We start from the raw sequence: 10,424 nt of genomic DNA on the forward strand, positions 1-10,424 counted from the left end.
ACAACCACTTGTTGAACTTGCGCCATCTTTTTACCTGACCTAAACATTTTTGTGATATACTTTTGTCTTTTTATCCGGGGTATTTCATTTGTATTGAAGTGTATTATCTGGTTTGGGGTGATTCACCTCATTGAGTCATGTCTTGTATTTTAATCGGATCAATTGTCTTGTATTTTGATTGGATCAATTATCTTTAGTCATTTCAAATTTGTCGTGTTGTTCGGGGTATTTCAAATTTGTCTTATGGTTCAATTGGTTTCGTCAGTTGTGATTTTTCTTAGTCGCATTAGTTGTGATTTGATTTAGTCGGCCTACGACGTCTTAAGTAGTGGACGAGACAGATCTACTTTGTGTATCTATGAGACTGTTTAATCGTGAGAATATATTTTTGTCAATGATAATGAATATTTATATTTTTTCCATTGTAGCTCTAAGATAAAATGGCCGATGAAGAACAAATTTGTGGCACCCAATCAGTTCTTGATGATCAACAACAAGCTGTTGTTAATGCATTTCAGCGCATGAAGTCTCTAGCACACGGTATGTTGGCATAGAAAGTGACGCGCACTGCTCGACGACTTTCAAAATGGGCAAATCCAAACCACATGCAATGGAAAGATATCAATAAAGAAGTGATCAAGGACATGATTAAACAATATGGCCATGTGAGGACGTGGAGGTAAAGAAAGGAAGGTAGAAGGTATCGAAGTACCTCCACAAAGTGATCAAAGAAAACACTGCGAGAATCTACTCGGAAGTTTATGGCCATCTACTGCACAATGCAGATTGTGTGTTATATTTTGCAAAAAAATTTATATGTTCATTTTGTGCAACAACGACCAGTATACTTTTCATCGAAGGAGACAACTATTGCCACCCATGATATCAAGGAGAGTTATGTCATTTTCACCCGAGATGAGCTATTGATAGTTGAAGGCACTGACCTACAGTTAAAGGGAGAGAAAGATATTTACACGATACAACTAGCAGAGAAAGATGTAGAAATAACACGAATTTCTATAGCCACCCAAACACCCCAACCCGCACAGGTCCGGAGGGAGAAAAGTATTCACCACTTAAGCTAAGACGTTTAGGATCTGACACAGCAAGTGAATCCTCCACCTGTACAAGGGACACACATCAGTCACCTTGTCTTGCATACAGATTTGGTCCCCTCGTCTACTTTGGATGCATCTTCATCTTCCCAATGTCCAGTTTGCTACAAGAATTATGATGGATAAAGTGGATACTATACATTGACATGTGGTCATTATTATCACTTCATTTGTCTTATTCGTTTGATGCAAAATAGTAGCGATGTGCAATCTGTTCACAAGATATTCCACAAGGAATATATGTTATGTATGGCATGGAAAATGAGTATAAATTCAAGCAAGCCCACTAAGATGTCCCTAGCATAATTACAAATCTGTTTGGTGACCAAGATGTTGGTTTTGAGCATAACAATTGAGATTGACAGACCATGTATAATCGCGAATATAAAGCATTTTATATGATCAAAACACATTGAATACAAGCTCTTTCATAATGGTTTTTGACAAAATCTTCATTTTACTCTCAAGCTATATTGAATCGATGAAGTTGTTATCTAGTTCTAAGTCCGAGTGTTGTGGGTCTCCTGTAATTGAACTTCCACATCTATTACCAGATTCTCTGCTATTTTGTCTATAGTGCATTGAGATATACCGACATCGAACTCTTCTTTGTCTTTGTTTTGACAATCATACAACCAGGTTGACATTTCCTCCTCGTAGCCAAAACTTTCGATGTGATGCAATATTTTTTTGTTGCAAAACATATACACTAATTTTTTCCGCTTTGTTTGCTAATATTATGTTGTGAATAGTGCTATGAACATACTTGTACATACTCCAGTTTCTCTCTGAACTTAAGCTTGCTGCACATTGTGCCAGTACTTTCATTGCAAAGGGACGTAAGGTCGAGTAATGCTCTCTACCATTCATCATCCACCACTTCCATGCAGGTTGCTCTTTTGCCATTGACTGTACAAAATCATTCGCAAAATGATCTTCTTTTAATCTAAATGCACTCATTTCTTTGATACAATCAATTCGGTCCTAAACGTTGTCAGGGGATATGTGCTCAAAATGTGAGCCAGGTCAGCGCCGGCGGGTTGCTAGCTATGGGAGAAGACAGGAAAAGATGCACTACACCGCAAAATTATCAAGCAACCTCTTCGAAACAGGATCAAAGTGCTAAAGTAATAAAATTTATGATGTCGACAAAAATCCAACACACATTAGCCAAGGCAGTGCTGTTAACAGCACCGTTAACTTAATTAATTCAGATTAAGAAGTTTAAGCTCTCGTTTACAAAATCTAGGCCAAATTATTTTAGCCTACAATGATTCAAGATGTCTGCCAGTGATCGGTGTCGATGAATATAAGATCAAACATGTTGATTTGCCGCAATTTATTTTCCCTATGTTGTTAATTCTGGTTCTTTCTACTCATTATCTCAGTCAGGAATAGCTTCCGCTGTTAGCAGCAAGCTAACACGGTCACAATTTTTCGGAGTTCTCATTATAAAACAATTATTATTTTGATAAATCGGGAATATTGTAACTCCTATTTTCTCGGATAACTTTGTAATTAATGAGCTGGGGCTACAAGCTTCCAGATTGTATTAGCCAGTCAATTCCCAGTTTTGGTAGAACTCCAGATTATTAGTTTTGACCACCCAAAAACCTTGGCTAAGGTATAAAAGCCAATTTTTGTAAGTTTTTTATAAGTTTTTGGATAAGAAATACACAGCGTAAGCTAGCGGCGCTCACTTCTCTCCTTCTCGCGCTTCCTACTCCCTCTCCGGTTGTCACATTGCGAATGCATTTGTTGCATGGCAACCGCCGCAGGTAAGAGCTCTACGCATTGACGCAAGCCATTCATAGTATTTTGTAGCTTTTGGCGTCGTCGACCCGCGGCCTAATTTCATCATAGCTAGGAATTTACACTTTTAAATCGAAAACTAAGCATAGGCGGGGTATTGGGGCATCATTACTAAGCATTTAGATGCATTCTGGGTCAAAAACAACTAGGTCAAAAATCCACTGCTGTTAATAATCGCGATTTTGGAACTTGACCTAAAGTGGGGTTTGAGACCATAGGCATGTGTGCTTAGGTCTTATAAACTTGTCCTGGAAGTTTCATTACGTTTGGATGTCATTTGATGTTGTAACGGATGTGATTTGCTTGTCGATGAGCTATTGGCTTTTGGTGATTTCAGTCACTTGAGTATAGCTTGAGTTAGATGCGAGTTGTTAGTTGTTTTCTAAGAGATTGACAACCTCTTGTAGCCTCTATGCACTAGTCGAGTCAGGTTCGTCCCATGGTTTGACAAATTAATCGTGGTTCTCGCTAATACTACAATAAGATAGGATGGTGAGGTTAGACATGCTTCTGACATTTGGAGCCGCTGCCGGGATCGAAGAGACCTAAACTAGAGAAAACACGAGTGTCTTGTGTAGTTGTCCATTAACTTCCTCTAAGTTCACCTGGAGTAAAACTTTCTTTAAGAAACCGCATAGCTGAAGATTGTCGTCTTTTGCTGTGTAGAGGTAGCTTGGAAGTAATCGTACTTGTTGAGTACCTTTAGGACTGTAGGATTGTAGATTTAGATTAGGATTTGGAGAATGATTGGTAGACAAGACAAGTCTTAAGATCAAGACTCTGGAAAACATAAAAAACACAAGAAACGAGTGTTTGTGGACACTTTCCACAATCCCATTGCATGAGAATCTAGGAGTAGGGTAAGTAGGATCCGAGGTGGATTTCAGAACATTGCTCTCTTTGAAAGAATCAAGTGTGAGTTGTTATTGGAAGTTGCACAATTTCAGATCTACGGCTAGAAATAGCCTGAAAAGGCTCGAATCCACTCAATCCGACTGGAGAGTAAGCCTAAGAGTTGTCCGAACCGGTGGGTAAGCTCAAAGACACTTTGAGGTAAAAATTTCGAGAGTTGGCCAAAACTCAGATTATTTACTTTTTCTTGACATTTTAGGCCAAATTAAGTTTTCACTTGATTCATAGGCTTGAAAACATCATAAAAAGACTGTCTTTGAGGAAATTGCAAAAAAGTGCTCATTTCAAGCCTAAAGTTAATAATCGCGATTATTAACTTTCTGCTCTAAATTGGCCAGGGTTCATACCATTGACTCATTGCATGTGTACAAACAACTTTTGTAAAGGCCCAAAAGATTTGGATCACTAAACTGGCAAAAAATTGGGTAAAAACTAAAGTTTGTACTGACTTTTTGAATCTTGAGTATAAATTTGAGAAAAATTTATTCAAACTTGTTGAAATTTGTTTCATAGGCTTATATTGAGGTGATAAACATGTGTATATGTTCATGTGACCAAAAATTTGTTAGAAGTAAATAATCGCGATTATGAACATCTGTCCTATTTTTCAACTTTTTTTGACCAGGTCTACATACCACTAGCTTCACCAAGTTGTAATAAGCCCACAAACCAAATTTGGTAAGATTTGGACCACTGGAGTGAAATTTGTGACTAGAATTGCAAAGTTAGTTTGCAAATAGATAATTGATGACCATTTGACCAAAAATTGTCCAAACTTGTTCAAACTTGCCCAAGGACGTTAACTTAAGGTGCTTAACAGATCTGTGTCAAATTTGGGGTAAAAACTTGCAAAAATATAGCTGGAGTAAATAATTATGATTATTTACATCTGCTTCAAAACTTGATGATTTTGCAAATTTGAGTACACCACAAGGTCAAGCACATCAAGTAGACCTCACAAATCAATTTTGGTGAAATTTGGATCCCAAAAGTGAGACTTAAGCCGGATTCTTGAAATCAGAGTCTGCAGACACCGAATAGTTGATAAACTTGATCTGATCCAAACTTGTTGAAATTGGCCCAGAGACTCTAACAAGTTGTATACTTGCCAAACCTATCAAAAAAGTGCAAAAAACTGACAAAAATAACTAATCGCGATGATTTACTTCTGCTATCCAGAGACATCGTTTTTTACTTTTGAACTTATATAGTGATAGACCAACATAACATAAAGCCACAGGGAAAATTTGGGTTCAATCATATCAAAATTGGTACAGATACACTCAGTTTCCAGATTGCAGATCAAACCTTTGAATTCTACTAAAGTGGAAATCTGAAAGTCAACTCATAGCTCGATTTGGAGTGATACACAGAGACCAATCACGAGAGTTCTCAAGAGCTCTTTATAGAAGAATAGCTAACTTGATTAAATTTGTACAGGAATCAAGTTGTAGGCGAGGAATTAGTGGCTTGACAGAAAGTTGCAATTGAATTGAGTGGAAATTGACGAGAAGTCAATCCAAGGTGACTACTCTATCCAGGGCTTCATAAGTCTATATGAACCTTAGATCTGGTTGTGTACTAGGAAATCAGGGCATACTCAAAGAAACCTCCAGTAGAGTATCAACCGAAGAAAGCGTGAATCAAGGAATTCCTTGCACACAATTCCTGAAAAAGTCTCAGACACTTTTCACATTTAATATTTGAAATGTCTTCTTACTCGACTCACTCGGAAACCAGAACGGCAGTGCGCTATAAGCATATACTATCTTTTTACAAGACTAACTGTCATGGAGCCCAAGTTTATTTGGACCCTAACGAGGAGTATGCTATTTGCATTGATGACCATGGTATTGAGTTTGAAGAAGAGGTTCAATGGTATTGAGTTTGAAGAAGAGGTTAGGGCAAATAAACAAGGAAAAATGTACATGGATCGAAACGGAACTCAGTATTTACAGGTCGAAAACCCTGACGTGATAAACAAATGGGGGTTAGAAGTAAACACTATAATCCCAGATATGTCAACAAAAGAAGGACCACCTACTTTAGAATTCGAGGGATACAATCAAGTAGACTTGAAGCCTTTGAAACGGTTAGTACGGATATTCCTAGGATTGGAGTCTATTGTTGGGAAGATAGAAACATAAAAGATTTTTTGTGAACTTCTCATGCCAAACCAGGACAATTAACTGCCACGAAGATCATCTATATCTTCAAGATCAAAGATAAGGGATTAGCAGACCTACCAACCTACCTGTTTAGGGATTGCTATAACAACAACTTTGTTATGATGACTCCTAAGGAGGTAGAACAAACCAAATACCAAGGGTATTCCATACGGGATTGGATATTGGGGCAAGGACCAGAAACAATTCCAAGAGATGAACACCGTGAGAGATCATCTGAGAGTAATGTGAAGAAACTAGAAACCACCTCATCACGTAGAAAATCGGGTGGCACTAAGGCCAGTCCAGGGCTACATGAGTCACTATTTCCAACAGACTGGTTTGAAGGACTCGAAACATGACGAACTCCTAGAAGATCTGAAGTTGAACCAAACAATCATGTCAGAGCAGCTGATTTTTAAAAATGGGTCAGAAAATATAGTGGATCAAGGGATCCATATGACCACTTAGCAAGCTTTAAGCAAGTGCTAAGAGCAGAGCGTATGTTCGATTTTCATACTCAATTCGAGGGGTTTGGAATGACATTAGAAGGAAAAGCATTGACATGGTTTCAAAACATTCCACCAAGGTCAATCATGGACTTGAATACATTAGCTCAAGGATTTGTAGCTGCTTGTTCCAAAACGGGGATTAAACATAATACGGTATCTCAAATCTATAGCTTTAAAAGGAAACATGGTGAGTCTGTTCGGGATTGTGCAACTCGAATCAAACAATACATTGCCAGATGCCCAGAGATGGAGATACCTGAAGAAGAACGACTTGTATCTTTGTTTCTGGAAGGACTGCTAAACAAAGAACTTCATGCTATACTCTATAGTAAAAAGCATATAACCCTAGAAGCATGTGTGTCTGATGCAATTGACCTAGGAGACAATTGCAAGACCTTCAATGAAAAAGATGTCCCTAAGGATAACCAAAGTAAGAAAACAACATCCACAAAACCAGCACAAGTGGGAACGGCTGCTGCGGCACCACTCTCAGCCATAGAAGATATGCTAAAAAGGATGCACGACATGATGAACAATATGCAAAAAGCATCTATGAGAGGACCAGGACAAGGGATACCTCCACAGGGACAACCAATTAGGGCACAAAAATGGTGTGCAATCGAGGGTAAATGGACCAACCATGAGACCCACGAGTGCTACTTCGGACCAAAGTATGATGGAAATGTTCAATACGTTGGTGCAACAAAGTTATGTCGCTCTAGTAGAATGGTTCTTGCATTGGTATGGAATCATGCACATACAGGTCGAGGCGGTGAAGTCAATACCAGATGTCGGTAGCGGCAAGCTTGATCATGATGTGTATGTCAAACGTGGCAATTAGCAGGTCAAAGACAGGGTTTGAATCTCTAATGATTGGTTTCGCAGATGCATAAAACATACTATCCGGTTGCTCTATGGTCCAATTATTTGGCCACGGGGTTCCTTTTGGAGGACTGTTTCAAGGATTAAAGATTGAACGAGGCTATTTTTTGTGATTACGACAAGTTCGGGGTGGTCCACACTTGGAGTTGCCGCCACTATCGGCAAATGACGGAGCAATTGAAGTGCGACTCCAAAGGGGCGGCTAGGGCTACTTGAAGCCGGGAGTATTCGAACTCGGCTACCACGACCTTGAGTTATACCCATTTGGCGGTGCTTCGGATTGCGGTCGTCCTCCGGTGGGTACGATGTGCTGTGTGAGTGAAAACCTTGGAGGTCTAAAATAATGCCATGCTTTTTATAAAAAAACCAGAACGATGCAGGTTTAGATGGCGCCACCAGATGGCGGGATAGAGCAGGGCAAGTCGATGAAGGGCCAGCCATGCAGCTCGAGGCCACCAAGTGGAGCATGGATTGAAGCGACCAACAGGTGGAAGCCATGCATGGGAGAAGTCTTCCACAGCCTGTGAGAAGAGGAGGGAAAGTAGCGCCAGATGGGGGGGTTGCCAAGTTCGTGAGCAAGAGGCAGGAGATCCGGCCATGCAAGGAGTGCCACCGGAGGGCATTAGGGGATTGAGTTAAGCCTGAAGAGCCGCAAAAGCCATCAACGAGGAGGGCACTGTCTGAGAGAGGGGAGCCTGAGGAACCGCCAGGGTCATCAACGACCTGGAAAGGGCAGAAGACGAAGGTGTGGCGGGGGGTATTGCTGCAAGCAAGGAGGCAAAAGGCCATCAACAAGGAGAGCGCTATAGGTTGGAGGGTGACGAGCTGCAGCGCTGGGGACATCAATAAAACAAGGAGCAGGGGGCTTGAGGGTCACCTACAACAAAAATGAGGCTACCGTTAAATCTTATGCAGGAATAGATCGAAGCCATTCGAGGTACTGGTGAAAGGGAGCCATAACTAGGGCGAGAGTTGGAGGTGCCAGGGGTATGCAAAGCAAAAGGCCGCTTGTCACTATTGAAAGAAGCCTGCCAAGTAGTGCGATATTGGAGGGTCTTTAGATGTTGGAAGCAGGCTGCAAGTTGGGGTAAAGAGAGCCATCTAGTGGCGGTACTGCAGAGGCAAGGATTTGGAGAGGGAGGCTAGCAAGAGCAACCAGGGCTACAACCTAGAAGGGGAGAGCATTCAGAAGGGGCACCATAGGAGATGCAGCATAAGAGAAGGAATCCCGTAAGCAGATGAAGGCGAAAAAAAATACAGGCTAGTGTTTGATATTCGACAGGCTGCATTAAAAAAAAAGGCTTTATGAGGAGGTTGTTCATGTGCAGGTAATCACAAAAGCTGCAAACAGAGGCCATCAACAAAAGAGGGCACTACCGGAGAGAGGCTAAGCCAGTATAGGCTACTCAAGAACTAAAGAGGACCTCCGGTCTGCAAACTCCTGAGAAGAGGAAGGTTGTCCAAAGTTTTTTTTTTGTGAAGACGATACCATTGTACCTTGCTCTCAGACTTTTGAGATGAATTCAAGATGATCATAACCTGAAGGTCCTTCTATTCACCGTCATCTTCTTTATTCTCGGCTCGACGACATCTTGTGCCTTGGCTTGGTTGTGTGCATGAGTCACCCCCAAGTTACTTGTGTGTGCGTGCCAAGAAAGAGTGAAATAGGTTGCATGAGAGGATAAGAGAGGTATGGCAGGTATGAGCTAAAGTATATTTGAAGCATAAGTATTTATGTGATTGAATATCATTGTTTAAGTGTATGAGGAAAAAAGTGCTTGATTGTGAATGTGTGTATTCGGTGGTGTCCGAGAGCGAGTCGAGATAATTGGAACTTGTAAATTGGACTACATTAAGTGTGAGTTTGTGTGGTTTGGGATGTTGGTGTTAATCCTCACGGCTCACAGACACCCTATCACCTACGATGGACGTTGTAACCTACGGCAGACATTGTATTATTTATTTGATAGAGTCAGGGACCGGGTTTGTTGGTCCAATAGGAAAAGGGTAAGAGTGATCGCCGATGAAAGGCGCACTCTAACTGGAACATTCAAGGGATTAGTTGGCTAAGCATGGACGTTCAAGTGTGAATGGGACGAGCTCATATAAAAGTCAACTAAACCTAAAATTCACTCATTCTCTCATTTGTGCAATTGAAGAGTGCTCTTGCTCCATCTCCTTCTTCTTCTTCTTCATCTCTTTGTGTGTGTGTGTGTGTGTGTGTGAGAGAGAGAGAGAGTGAGAGAGGTAGAGAGAGGGAGTGTGTGGGCGATCGAGCATTACGAAGGCACGACGGCGGTGAAGCGGTTGAGCGCGGCATAGCGGCGTCTCATTCTTCTTCGCGGCGAGGAATCCTCCACGAAGCAAGCGTAGAGCGGTGAGTGACACACCATCGCCTTCTTTGAGTTTACTAGTTTAGGCTTGTTGTGTGCTTGGAGCCATTTGTTGCTCGCACACGGTGTATCGGCAAGTTCCTTGCATTGACACGTGCGACATATGCGCACATTTTTGGCGCCGCTGTCGGGGAATGCCATACATGATACTCTCGCGCAAGCCGTGGCGACCTTATCCTTTAAAAAATTAAAATTAAAAAAAATAAAATTTAAAGATAGGATCGGGATCGGCATCGGGAATATCTCCTAGACCCAAGCCCAAGCTCACGCTCAAGCCTATGTCTCAGTTGCCTTTTAAGAAAACGAATTTTAGCTTCACACGTAGCTAAAAATTGATTTTTGAGGACCAACAGAACGTCAGATGCCCGAAAATTGTGCTGTAAAGCACACAACGACCCATTAAGTGATACGCTCGTTTCGAGCTATCATACTTCAATAAAAAAAATCAAACATAAAAAAAACATAAAAAAAAATCAAGTAGAAAACGGGGTGCAAAACACCCACAAAACAAAGCAAGTAACCTTTGAGGGTACTTGATGACACTTGTAGGGCACCTAAAGCACATGTATCTACGCTCTGGTCGTGTGCTAGAGTCCGAACAACTAGCTAGCGCTTCGATTTAAGGGGGTTCTC

General features: G+C 41.1%; 1 long non-coding RNA gene across 1 annotated transcript; it reads left to right on the forward strand.

Moving 5' to 3' along the window:
* The first annotated feature begins 7,821 nt into the window (after window positions 1–7,821).
* LOC147436844 (uncharacterized) lies at window positions 7,822–8,956 on the forward strand. The gene is made up of 2 exons (XR_015184706.1): window positions 7,822–8,628; window positions 8,727–8,956. It is a non-coding gene; the product is annotated as an uncharacterized LOC147436844 (long non-coding RNA).
* Window positions 8,957–10,424: the final 1,468 nt, after the last annotated feature.

The sequence above is a fragment of the Adiantum capillus-veneris genome, chromosome 17, assembly GCF_014529385.1.
Source record: "Adiantum capillus-veneris isolate H3 chromosome 17, ASM1452938v2, whole genome shotgun sequence".
Lineage (NCBI taxonomy): Eukaryota > Viridiplantae > Streptophyta > Polypodiopsida > Polypodiales > Pteridaceae > Adiantum > Adiantum capillus-veneris.